Below are 12,815 nucleotides of genomic sequence, written 5' to 3'. Positions count from 1 at the left end.
GAGATGTGAAGAATATTTCCTCAGCTGAATACACCAAGCACAGAGCTAATTGATTATTCAATTGATTATGATTGAGAAGCTAATGTGAATTCAGGATTGCTTCCACTTGTATTACCTTTCAAATGAAATAAAATAATAAAGGCTCAGTTAGGGTATGCAAGAAGAGAGAACTGGGGAAAATGTTCATACTGAATTTTGTCTTTGTTTTATGTAACAAGATCCTGAGAATGTGGACTATATCCAGGTGTTGTACACATTGTACAACTGTATATGTTATCTGTCCCTCACTGATTCCATTTCAGCTCCTACCACCTGCCCTCTCGCCTCCATGCCTTACTTCCTTTGCTGCTATTTTTTGCTCACCCCTCAATCATGAGCTGATATTCTGAAACCAAAATATAAGAGCAGAGGAAGTGAGAGAATCCAGCTGGAAATCAATTTTACACAACATCAGCCCAGTGGCAAGAAGGAGAACTGCTTGGATGCAAAACATTCACTCTGGAAGCAGGCTAAAGCTGTCATACGCACAAAAGTATAGTTCTAGGCAACAGCATTGGAAGTTATACAATTGCTGCCTCTAAGGGGATCAAAGTCAAGGGAGCTGGGTGTCATATTTATTGGAGATAATGACTGCATAAATAATCTCCAATAAATATAACACTGCCTGAAAAACAAACAAACAGACAAAAAAAAAAAAGAAAAGAAAAAAAGAAAAAAACACAGAACGAATGTAAATAAAGTTCTGGTTTTGTGTGTGTTCGTGAACCATGAACATCACCATCTGAAAATTATGGAGAAATAAAAAATTATGGGAAATATTAATATATTTCCTCTTTAGGAAGCTGAACAAGAGAAATCCTCAAAATTAAGCGTAGGATTTGTTAAAAATTTTGTTAAGATTTGAAGTTTAGCTCAAGTTTAGGAGTTTCTTCTATGCTAATTTGACATCCACATTGTGCAGAAGCCCAGCGAAAAGTCTGTATAGCTCTTCATCCCACAAAGAAAAGATTAATTCCCTGATGTAGCTTATATATTGAACCTGATCTAAACCTGCTTAACTCGATATGACATCTCCTTTTTTAAAATGTCCTTTCTCCCTCCTTGTTCATATTTTAAACCATTTTTAAACAAAAATGGAAAATGTAAAACTAATTTGTTTCTTAAAGGCATTATCTAAACCTGGAACCACAAAATTTCTCCTCATTTTCTTCCTTTCGTGTCTCAGGCACAAGAAGAAAATGCTCTTGGCTCAAGTTATCCATCCATAGGTACTCTCTCACAGAGACTACATGGTAAAAGAACTGTCCCAGCGTCAGGTCTTAGGATCAGTGGTGATGGAGGGATGTTATAACAGCGGGTTAATCCTCACACAAGATTAGTGCAAAACCCAGGTCTGTGTTAGAGAAAAATAAAAGGAAGCTTCTGTTTATAGCTGCCTGGGCAGAGAAAAAATAACACTTATGAACAGGGGAGAAGTAAGAGAAGTATGTTGCTACAGATGTCTGCTATGTGCCTTGATCTCAGATAACATGTATTTCAGTGAGAGTCCTAACTAAAAAATCAAAGAAAATAAATTATTTGAATTTTTTATTTTAGGAATAGTCTGAGGTTTACTACTTCACAGATTCTACTACAAAATCCTTCTTTTAGATGAATTACAGAATCACAAAAATACAGAATAGCCTAGGTTGGAAAAAGTTGTGTTGTTCATATAATGAAAGTAGTAGATGATTCCTGGGTTGCCACACTGATATTATTAAAAAGGGAATAAAGGAAGACAATATATCACATTGAATGAAGGAGTGATGAGAGGAGACTTTCATACTGATTCAGGGAAGCATTTGAGAAACTGAGTTAGCCTCAACAAGAAAATGCAGAACAATATTTGAGTTTGTCTTCTAACACACTACTGAGGAATTCTCAGAGTTCAGTCCTAAAAAAAAAAAAAAGTATGATATCTGATATAGATTAAATTTGGCCACATGTTTAAATATTCTCATAAATCATAAAATTTAAACATTCTGATAAATCAGTTTGCATCATTTTTCAATGAGAAAGTTGTGTACATAGTACCTTTAAACAATTATTTCTTTAATGTGTAGGAGACAATTACTTGAACTCCATGGTAGATCTGTCCTACATTTAATTTGAACTACTGACAGACAAATGCAGAACACAGTTAAGAAGCCCTGTCTCTGTAGGCAGACTGGTCTGGATTCAAATCATTCTTTGGTGAGGGACAGCTGACAAGCACCCTGGAGTCACATCACCTTGGCACTCCAAGCTCATTAAGGAACATTTCATAGGTTAGGTTTCACAGAAAGAAACTTCTCGAAAGCTACATGGTAGAAAGTCAGCAGGTACAGACTGAAACATCTACGATGCGGAATATTCTACTTCAACATAGAAAATACTCCCAGTTAGACATTATACTACAAAATCACTGGTGCCTACAAAAAACTTTAGCCTGGGTGTGTGATTGAATGATGAACCATTTCTAATATCCAAAAAGGCTCACCAATTATAAAACTGCTTGAATCCCAGGAAACAAGAATATTACAAGATATTGATCTAAGAAGAGAGACGGTGGAGGGAAATTAGGCTAAAGCAGCTATCCTTGTTTAGGAGTGCGTTTTCAGTTTTCTTTGCTCTGACTGTACCAAGTGTTACTACAAGCTAAGTTCAGGGAGGGCATCTATTCAGCATGTCAATGTAGATGCATTTGGATGAATATTAGCACTTTGTCTTTTCCTTTACTCTACTTTAATCTTTCTATTTTTAATGAGTATGATGTTATTATAATAGTTGTGGCTTTACTTTTACATCTTGGAAATTTTCTTAGAAAAAAACTTCATGATATTTAAGAAGGCATATCTGGAATTGACCCTTTTCAAGATGCTAAAACAAAAAGTCACTTTAAAGGTATTTTTCTTCAGGAAATCTACATCCAAGGTTAATGGTGTTAAGAACACAATAGCAGCCAACGGGTTAGCAGAGATGTGGGTTGGCTCTGTCATAAAACGAATTACTTCAGTCAGAACTGTTGAGTGAGAACTGTTCTAATATTCTAATGAGCTTGGTGTACTGTCTGGTCAAAAATACTCTTTTAGAGAAAGATGACTACATGCCTACTGATTTTATTTTATTTTATTTTATTTTATTTTATTTTATTTTATTTTATTTTATTTTATTTTATTTTATTTTATTTTATTTTATTTTATTTTATTATTTTTTGCTTGCAAATAGGGAACTTTAATTTTTAAATAACTGCTTTTTCAAATTTTTGTTTAAAAGCAAGTTCCAATGCTAAAAGCATGACTCAAAAATAAGTAGCAAAAAAAGTGATTTTTTTTTTTCTGAGCTTCAGATTTCAGACCCAGCTCCAAATTTCCACTGACACCTTTCAAGTTTGTCTCAGACCTTACTTAACAAACAAACAAATAAAATTTAAAAAATGTATAGAAATCTACAGTGTTTTATCTGTTTGTTTCCAGATATGCTCACAATTGAGCATACTGCCAATAACAGAAAAAAAAAAAAAATAGTGGTTTTGGACAAAAGCTTGACTGCGCCTATCTGACAAGACAAAGGCAAATATATGTTGTCATGAAAAGTATTTTGGAAAAGATATGAGGTAAAACTAGCGCTCCAAATATCTTCGTTAGTATGAGCCTTATCAGGGTTGCTCAAAACTATTTGCTCAGTCTGACCTCCACAACCAATGGGCAATATCATCTTATTTTCATGTAGTGACTTACTCTTCTGCTTGTGTTATGTTTGCTGTGTTATGTTATGTGGTTATGTTATGTTGTTATGTTATGTACCGCTTATGTATCTTAGACAAATAGGCTTGAGTGGATTTCCCTCAGCCACATTAGCAAAGGATTCCCCTCATAAATAACTCCAGTCAAAATCTCAGGACCATCTGGATTTTAGTTCGTTCCTATCTCTTCTGAGAGGATACACTGAGGATCCGACTGAAATGAATAAGAACAAACTTCCACGTTAAACACTGAAATACAACAGCAGTGTGGTAATGGGCCCAGACAATAGTTTATGTGTCTTAGTACCCTCCTGCAAAGAAGGACTTCTTCTCCAGGATGTCTCCCCTATGTCTGAGACAGATTGTATGTCTAAGAGTGGTCCTGCTGACAGTATGTATCTCCTGTGCTTTTATTTACAGGATTTTTTTCTGCTATTCCAAAGTCATTGTTTTCCTTGGGATAGCAGAACCTGGTTGAGCTGTGCATTTCCCACAGACAGGATAGATATACACTACTGGCAGTGGATTGACAATTACGTCCAACTGAAAATAATTATTTGACTCCTGAAATATGAAAGGCTGCTGCTGGGTTTAAGTCTTTGTGTGCCTCAAAGTCAGTCCCCCCACCCAGCAGTACAGAAACCTGTGATGCAAAATACTCAAGGAATACTGACATCTGTTATTTGTCACAAGTATGCAGAGAGATGGATAAAGAAGAAAGGAGAACAAAATATAAAGCAAAATTTTTGGCAATTATCAGCCATAGGAAAGAAATTGCCTGACATCAACCAGATTTATGACAATGATGTATTTTAAAGGAAAAATATCTTCGTTTCAACAGTAGCTATAATTTATTTTGTGTTTCTTCTTTCTTTCTCCCTCATTCAAGCTACAGTATCGGTCAGATCAAAGTCAGAATTGCAGATGAAGAACCCATTTTATTATTATTATTTAAAAAGAAAATCAAAACAGGGAGCTTTTCCATTAGGCAATTTAGCCTCTTTACAGAATATGAGTAGAAGATATGAATTAGTAAATTCAACCTTGTCAGTGCTGTCAGCTGCAACTGCATTGAAAAAAAAATGTCTAAAAATAAAGGTCTTTTAAAAGGAGAAATAAACTTAAGCAATAATGTTTTTACCCCTCATCATAGCAGATACATACTAATTTTTCTTGAATGGTATGTCACCATTTGTCATTGTCAATCACAAGAGATTCCTGTCCAAGCTCCAACATATGTCCAAAGTCAACTTTCTAATGCGATTTGTAAAGAATACTTGTTTGTAAAGCAGATACCAAAAAGAATTGCTGCATCTCCCTTGCTCCTCCCCCTGCCTCCCTGAAATAGTAGAAAAGGACATACTGAAAACAGAGGAATGCAATGATCCTAAAGGGACAATCAAACCATTTCTCTTTCCAAATTCACAGTTTAAATGAAAATAAAAGTATTACCCCAGAGACACAGAGCAGAAGGTCCTCAGCTGCGTCCCCAGGGCTCAGACAGCAAGGCAAGGACACTGGGGACTTTTGGAAGCTCCCGACCGCATTCCCAGGGCCTGAGGAAATTGTGGGCTGCCCTGGTACAGCTGGCACAGGCTGCAGCTGCCAAGGAGCTGCTGGCAGCTGGTCCCTGCAGGGTGAAGTGCCACCCTAAAACAGCCCAGACAGGGATAGTTTCTCCATAAAGGGAATTTGGCCTCCAGTATATAGGTTTGCGCTTCAGATCGTTTTATGGCTCTTGGAAATAATTATATACATACTTGTGCACTTTAAATTCATAGACATCATTTGAAGTAAGCATTTGGCCATAAAATCCCATTCTGCATCCCTGGTGTCCTAAAGATTTTTCCCTCTGACCATTTGCTGTTCTTTCGACTTCCTCGGTTACCAGGACATGTGCTCTCCTCTGTGCCTGATGAAAGGTTTTGTGAAACAACCATAGCCTGAATATTTGAATTCCACTCCATCTCACAATGCTGCCTGATGATGAACAAGGAGAGGCTGTGTTTCTTGTTACTTAGGTAACAGACAATGCAGAGGGGAGGCATTTTTTTGTTTGTTTCAGAGAGTGAAGGTAACTAGGGTTTTACTTACTTTCTGCAGAAGGCAGATGTAGCAGTACTCTTATTTACTACATTGAAGAGCAACAACAAAAAATATTTTCTCTTCTACACCCAAGAAACACAGCATGACGGGTGAGGAAAGCAACCCTCTGCTTCAGCTGCAGTAGCAACAACAGCAACACAACATCAAAAGCACAAAAGCAGGACCAGAAGAACAACTAACCAGCACGTGCACTTCTCACACATCACCAAACTCAAGCTGAGGTTCACAATCCCATTTATGTCTGCCATAATGCAAAGAGCTGCCCATTTGAAATTTGTGTGCTGTGCAGTCCTGGGGGAAGTAATGCAGAGAGGCAGAAAACATCAGGCAGTGGGAGGTGCATGATACAAGCAGGGATGCAGTCCCATTCCCCCTCCTTGGCTGCCTGACTTACAGACCTGCTCTGAAAAGGGCATGATTTTACTCTCTTAACAGCATTTGCCAAATGGGTCCTTCCGACCCCACTCCCCCAACAGTACATTTGTTTTCTTAGTGTTGTGGTTTCACCTGGCAAGCAACTAAACACCACACAGCTCTTTACAAACCCCACCCAAGTGGGATGGGGGGAGAGATATGAGAAAAAAAAAGAAAGGATTTGGGGGTTGCTCATGGATTGAAATAAAAATATTTTAATAGGACAGAAAAGGAAGGGATTATTATTGTTAATTAAAATTATTAACAATTCCTATTATAATTATTAACAATAAAGAAATATACAAAGCAAGGGATTCAAAATGCAATTGCTCAACACCTGCTGACCAACGCCTAGCCAGACCCCAAGCAATGTCCCCTCCACCCTGGCCAGCCATATTAACTGTTCAGCACAACGTCATGTGGTGTGGGACATCCCTTTGGGCAGCCTGGCCCAGCTGTCCTGGCCATGTCCTGTCTCAGCTCCTGGGGCACCCCCAGCCTCCTTGCTGGCTGGGCATCAACAGGAGCAGGAAAGGCCTTGGCTCTGCAAGCGCTGCTCAGCAGCGACTGAAACATCCCTCTGGTATCAGCACTGTTCTCATCCTAAATCCAAAATGCAGAACCATACAGCTACTAGGAAATATATATATATATATACTTATATATTACTTTTTATATATATATAAATGTATTTTTTTTCCTCCAGATATATGTATATATATCAGACGAAACCAGTGCACTTAGTTAAAAAGAAACTCTCATTTGTTACAGAAGTTCCCTGCCTGTTACCAGGAAAGGCTACTGGCAGACTAAATCCTCACAGTCTTTTTAAATCACTCGGAGGAACCTTCCCAGCTCTTCTACTCCATACTAACATGAGTCGCCCAGGAAACAAACTTGCTCATGTTCTTTTCTTCATAAGAGACTTACATCAACACACATTAGGAGGAGAACAAAAGATCTTTTGGCTTGTCTGGCCATGCAAGTTGTATCAACCCTTTCATTTGAATCAAAAGGAGTTGAGGATTGGTCACTTAAAGCTGGTGGTCCTGAAGTAAACTCATGTTTTGAATAATCTGTGGTTTTTTTTCTCTCTTTTTTTTCTTTTCTGTTTTTTTTTTTTCCCCTGTTTTTTTCCTTTTCCTTTTCCTTTTTTTTTTTTTTTTTTTTTTCTCCCCCCAGAGGTCAACTTCACAACCTGTCACTCTTAAGTACAAGGCAGTTGAGGGATATTAATATACTCTTGAATTATTTAAAAGATATGACTAATGTTTCATGTACCATAAGACTGTTATCTGCAAAAATAACATCTGTGTCAGTCATTGCTGGACAGTTAGGATTTCAGCACCAGCATTTATTGGGATTTCTGAGTCTTGAGTGCAAAGGATTCCTCCAGATTACCAGATCTCCACCTTCAGGTGTAAAACCCAATTTACAAATTACTTCACAATGTTCCTTTTGATCAGGGATGAATCAGACAAAGGCATGTGGGCTCCTTCCTGAATAGAATCTCATATAAAAAGATCAAAAATATTTCAGAAAGATTTCTGATAAATTATTTTAACCACCAAAGACCGTGGTGTGGATAAGTTAGCCAGTCTGGCATGATGTAAGTCTTCTTTCAAGAAGGCAGAAATTGATCCTACGAAATTTTAATTGGAGTCCTTAAGAAAAGCAATATCTAATGCTCAGGGAACTAAACTGCATACAATCTGCTACCTAGAAGAAAGTTCCCACAGCTTATGCTGTGTCACTGCTGTGGCAGTGGTAATGTGACCAGGTACACCTAAAATACGGTCTTCACTTGTACACTAGCAGTGAATCATCACTGGAGAAAAAATAAAGGGCATTATAAACAGTGAAAGACAAATTTTAGTTCCTTCATTTACGGCACACTGTACCTGTCTCCCATGATATGTGTGTGATGTCACATGAAGAATATTTGGCTATGAAAATTATTTCTGGTAATTATCCAGTTCTGTTTGAAGAAGGAGTTCATGAAGGAACTTGTTTTCCTGTTCTGCTGCTTCCCAATGAAACAGTATCAGCACAGTAAACCATGCACTCCATTAAAAGTATAGCTGTCTGAGTGATTAATCAGACAAAAGTCATGCATGATGTAAAAATAATATTTTGAAGAAAGCAGTTCATTTCCTGCTACAGCATGGATTGAAGAAGCTTTGTATCACCTGTTGCTCATGCATTACTGGAGAGGTCCTGCACTAAAGAACCTCTTGCTCTTGCTCATCCAACCCAATCAGTTAGAGCCTAATTTTCTGGTTGTCAAAGATCTCAGTTAAAGCAAGTGAGAACAGCTAGAAATTGAAAAACAAAATGCAGATCATGTACTTGCATTGCATTTATACTTGCATTGCATATGCAATCAATAATTGTAAACATGAGAATTTAATTGAAAGCATAACTATATGATTATACTGACAATTTTTTTTTTTTAGTAATTATTTTTTTTTTTCAGTCAGTTCACTAAATGTCTTTCAGTAAACACACAAAATAGCAAAAAAATGAGTTAGGTTATGGAAGGAATACATGAATGAATGAATAAATAGTAGTCATACGTTTTAAAGGTCTAGTCCTTTTTTATTTAGTATTCTTAATGTAAAAGGACATATAATATTTCTATCACATTTATTTGTAAACCTTCCTGTCCTTTTTTGTTTACTGCTATTATTCATACTGCTAATATTCATTCCGCAAAATTGAATTTTATTTCCATAACTGTGTCAGGACATTGGTTCTCAGATTTCAGTTTAATTTTGTAAATTTTGTGAATAGTTTCTTTTACACTTCTCCGGACCTTTACAAACATACTGTACAAAGTCCTATAGTTCATCAATAGAATGTTAGCTAGTAGCCTGACAGTGTCAGCACTGTACCTAAACATTGTTACTGATATGAAGAAAGTGAACATTAGTGTGCAAAATACCCCACCCTACCCCCCTTATATTTCCAGAGATTTTTTAAGATTAATTTTGCACAATAATTCTGTACTAAACATTTTTTTTTTTTAATTTTTATTTTTAATTTAGGGCTTGGCTGGATGCCATGTGTTTCATGTAGCCACTGCATAAGCATTTGGTTACTGTACATCCACAAGGGAAGTGTTACTTTGCTTCAGCTCTGCCTAAACATCTAGTTGGAGCTTTTGATAGTGCATGCTGTTAAATTATGAGTTGAGAGGACTCATAAACATTTCTGCTGGCACTTTCAGTATGCATTCTGAGAGACACTGTCTTGTGATGACTGGCTAGCTATGTAGGATTCTAGCTATGTCTGTCATAAAAATCAAAATATTGGGAAATTTTGGGAGCCAAGAGTTCAGTCAGGAGTTCAGACATGGAAGTATACATAGCCACAGCTTGAACAGTAGCAGCATGTGGTTCCTACATCTGTGGCTAGGTGTGCTTGAAAGAGCAGATGTACTGCTACAGCTGAGCTGGGGGCAGGCACCATGAGAATCAAGAGCTGGTCATCTCACTACCTAGAATTGAGCTACCCATCACCAGAGGAGCGATTTGACATATATACACCTTTGGGACAAGCAGTAAACAGATCTGGGTATATCAAAAAATTTACAAATGAAAAGTTCTTACCCAGCTGCATTCCCGTGACCTGATTTGAGATTTGTTTTCTGTCGTGCTTTCAGATTAGACATCAATTTATGTCCACATTTCTAAAGAAGAGGTCAAGTACCTCATTTGAATGCATCTCATTTAGTTAGGTTGTTTTGCCAAAGGCATCTAAAATGAAACACTAAGATGTGAAATCTAAACTATTATTTTATAAACCTTTGCAAGAATCTGGAACCTAGTGTAAGAAGTTTACACCTGCAATCACCCACTGTGTCTGTTGCTCAACACCAGAATAACATAGGGAGTATTCATCTGTCACTATTAAAAGGAAGTAAAACAGGATTATTAAATATAAGCTCACCATGAGAATTTTAAATACTTTGACATATTTTTATAAAAAATAAAACCACTTAAAAGCTATTTTTCAAGTGATTAAAATTGATTAATTCACCACTAAAAGGGTTATTTGCATAATTTTTTGGGATATATAATTAACACAGTGATTTGTATGAACACTTTAGTCTTGAAAGAGTTTCTAAAGGTTTTCCTTTCAAATCAAGCTGCTATTTTTACATTCAAAACCAGTAGGGCAAAATTAAATACATATATTGCTTGTTCTTTATACTGTCCATAGTCATGTTACAGAGAATAAGAGAGCATATTTTGAGGCTGTTCAGAATGAGCCATTGGTGATAGAAATGCTGTGTCTGAGTGTTCTGACAACTACATAATATGGTATATTGTTCCTCCACCCTAATTATATGTTATTAAAGTAGAAGAATTCCAGTGGCAATTGCAATTTTACTGGTTGTTACAACAGATGACTGCTGCTCACACCTGATCACTGTTGAGAGAAAGCCCAGTGTTTTGTGGCTGTCAAACTCAAAACTAAAGAACTAGACTTGGTTGTATGAGAAAGTATGTTTAGAAAGTGTGAATGCCAAAATGCAAAAAAACAAATGGACATCATGTATTAATATATGTAAGATGAGAGGGGCACATGTTTTTCTCTTATCATTTCTGACTTGGAAAAAGACAAAGGAACTGTGGAATTTGGAACTTTTTGTTATCTACCTATTGCTTTTAAGATAATCCAGTGTTAGAGTGTTAGAGCCCTTATGATCCCAATGGGCCAAGGTAAAATGGTAACAGAAACAAAGCACCTTCTTCACTTAATCAATCTTTGGCTGCTGTGAAACTCACACACAGATTTTGAAAAAGAGAGAGGGGGCGGGGAGAGAGAGAGAACATTCTTAGGGAGAAAAAAAAAAAGGAGCAAAGATATCATAGCACAGTACAGAAATACTGCCTGTCCCTATCCTTCAATGAAATACAAAAAGAATGGCAGAAAAGATGATACATGATGCAAACAGACTGATATGATTCTACTGCTGCTAGAAATTGGTCTGTAGCCAAAATGCCAGTTCTTTAGTCAGATTTTATCAATAAAAATCCATCTACTTCACAGATTAATGTCCTGGCAATTTTTGAAATGTTCTCCATAGTCTGGAAGATCAGAAAGTCCACTGTCACTATGCTTGATGACTTGTCAGCAGAAGAATTTGCCTTTTTATTGCAAAAACAGGCATATACATACTTGAACACAAAGATTTCCTTTAATAAATATTTATAAAACAGCAGGTTTTTTTTCTTTTTCTTTTTTTTTTTTTTTTTCATTTCCCTCTGGAAAACCTAGCACTTACAAATTTGTTCTCATCTTCCAGATTTTCAAATATATCCTAATCTTTTCAGCGTCAGATTGATTCTGCCATTGAGTTTGAGAGGAAGCTAGACAGTTCTTGATATCTTTATTTACTATTCTGTCTCAAACTTTTTATTAAAAAAATAAATTGCTTCATCTGAGTCCCACTGTTCCCATGAAAGCCCTCTACTACCCAGACAGATACATTTCTTAGCTGAATGGGAAACATATGGCTTCCCATATACACAGGTTGGTGAAGAGCAATAGGTTGCTTTGTCCTGCAAGATCCATCAGAAGAAAGTAGTACAATTACGTTAGGAATGGTTGCTTAGACAGAAGATGATCAGCACAACACAGAATGCCTCTACTTACATCAATAGTTAGCCTAAGCTAGAATTTTCTTGTTGGCAGAAGAGATGCCAGAATATATTAATTTCATACAGTTCATTCACTCTCTACAAGCAAAACTCCCACTGCAACATTTGCCAGATACAGGCAACACTAGCTGCAGGTCTTTTTTCCCCTTGTGAATCTCCAGATACTATTTTTTACCACACCTGGGCAGATTTCTTATTACTTGGGTAATAACACTGTTTCAGGACCAAATACTGACATATAGCTTCTTTCTGGATGAGAACAGCACCAGGTAAGAGCTGGCAGCTCCACTGCAGATATCTTTATTGTTACAGTGTTCTCATAAAAAGACCATAGTTTCTTCAGAATCTGCAGAATCTCTAATAACAGTCAGAGACCGTTAAGGCTGAATACAAGCAAGGGCCAAGTTCACAAGCCACAAAATACCAGTTCCTCCAGTTTCCATGGTTGTCTCTTTTTCACAAAGAAAATTATGGACCCAGTAATCCCATATGTCCTTTGAGACCTTCACCATCTTTTCACACTTACCGGCCTCCAGCTGGTTTGATAGCTTGCCTAATTTATGAGACAGATGCATCAGTGTTTCCACTCTTTTAATTTTAGAGATTCAGCATATTCACCTCAGTGCTCGCTGTCATATCTCCTTAAGGAACAAAACTCAGAATGCAAGATATGGACACCTCAATATTTGAAATTTGAGCCTAAAGTGGAGATTGAAATCTAAATAAAAGAGATGGACAAATGAAAATTTACATTAGAAGGAATGATTTAGCATTCTGCATCAAGTGCTGGAGCACTGATGGTCAGTGATGGGGACTAGCAAGAAAATTCCATACAAAAAGCTTGCTATAACATCACTAGTCAT

At 36.8% G+C, this 12,815-nt stretch overlaps 1 protein-coding gene across 1 annotated transcript in view; it reads right to left on the bottom strand.

The window, feature by feature from the left end:
• TRDN (triadin) overlaps positions 1-5,792 on the bottom strand; it is a 243,231-nt gene extending 237,439 nt beyond the window's left edge. The window contains exon 1 of the mRNA XM_080588349.1: positions 5,216-5,792. The gene's annotated coding sequence lies outside the window, so the exon portion shown is untranslated. The remainder of the gene's footprint in view (positions 1-5,215) is intronic.
• Positions 5,793-12,815: the final 7,023 nt, after the last annotated feature.

Source organism: Anser brachyrhynchus (genome assembly GCF_964034855.1).
Source record: "Anser brachyrhynchus genome assembly, chromosome: 3".
NCBI classification, from domain to species: Eukaryota; Metazoa; Chordata; class Aves; order Anseriformes; family Anatidae; genus Anser; species Anser brachyrhynchus.
This window is presented reverse-complemented; position numbering and strand designations above follow the sequence as displayed.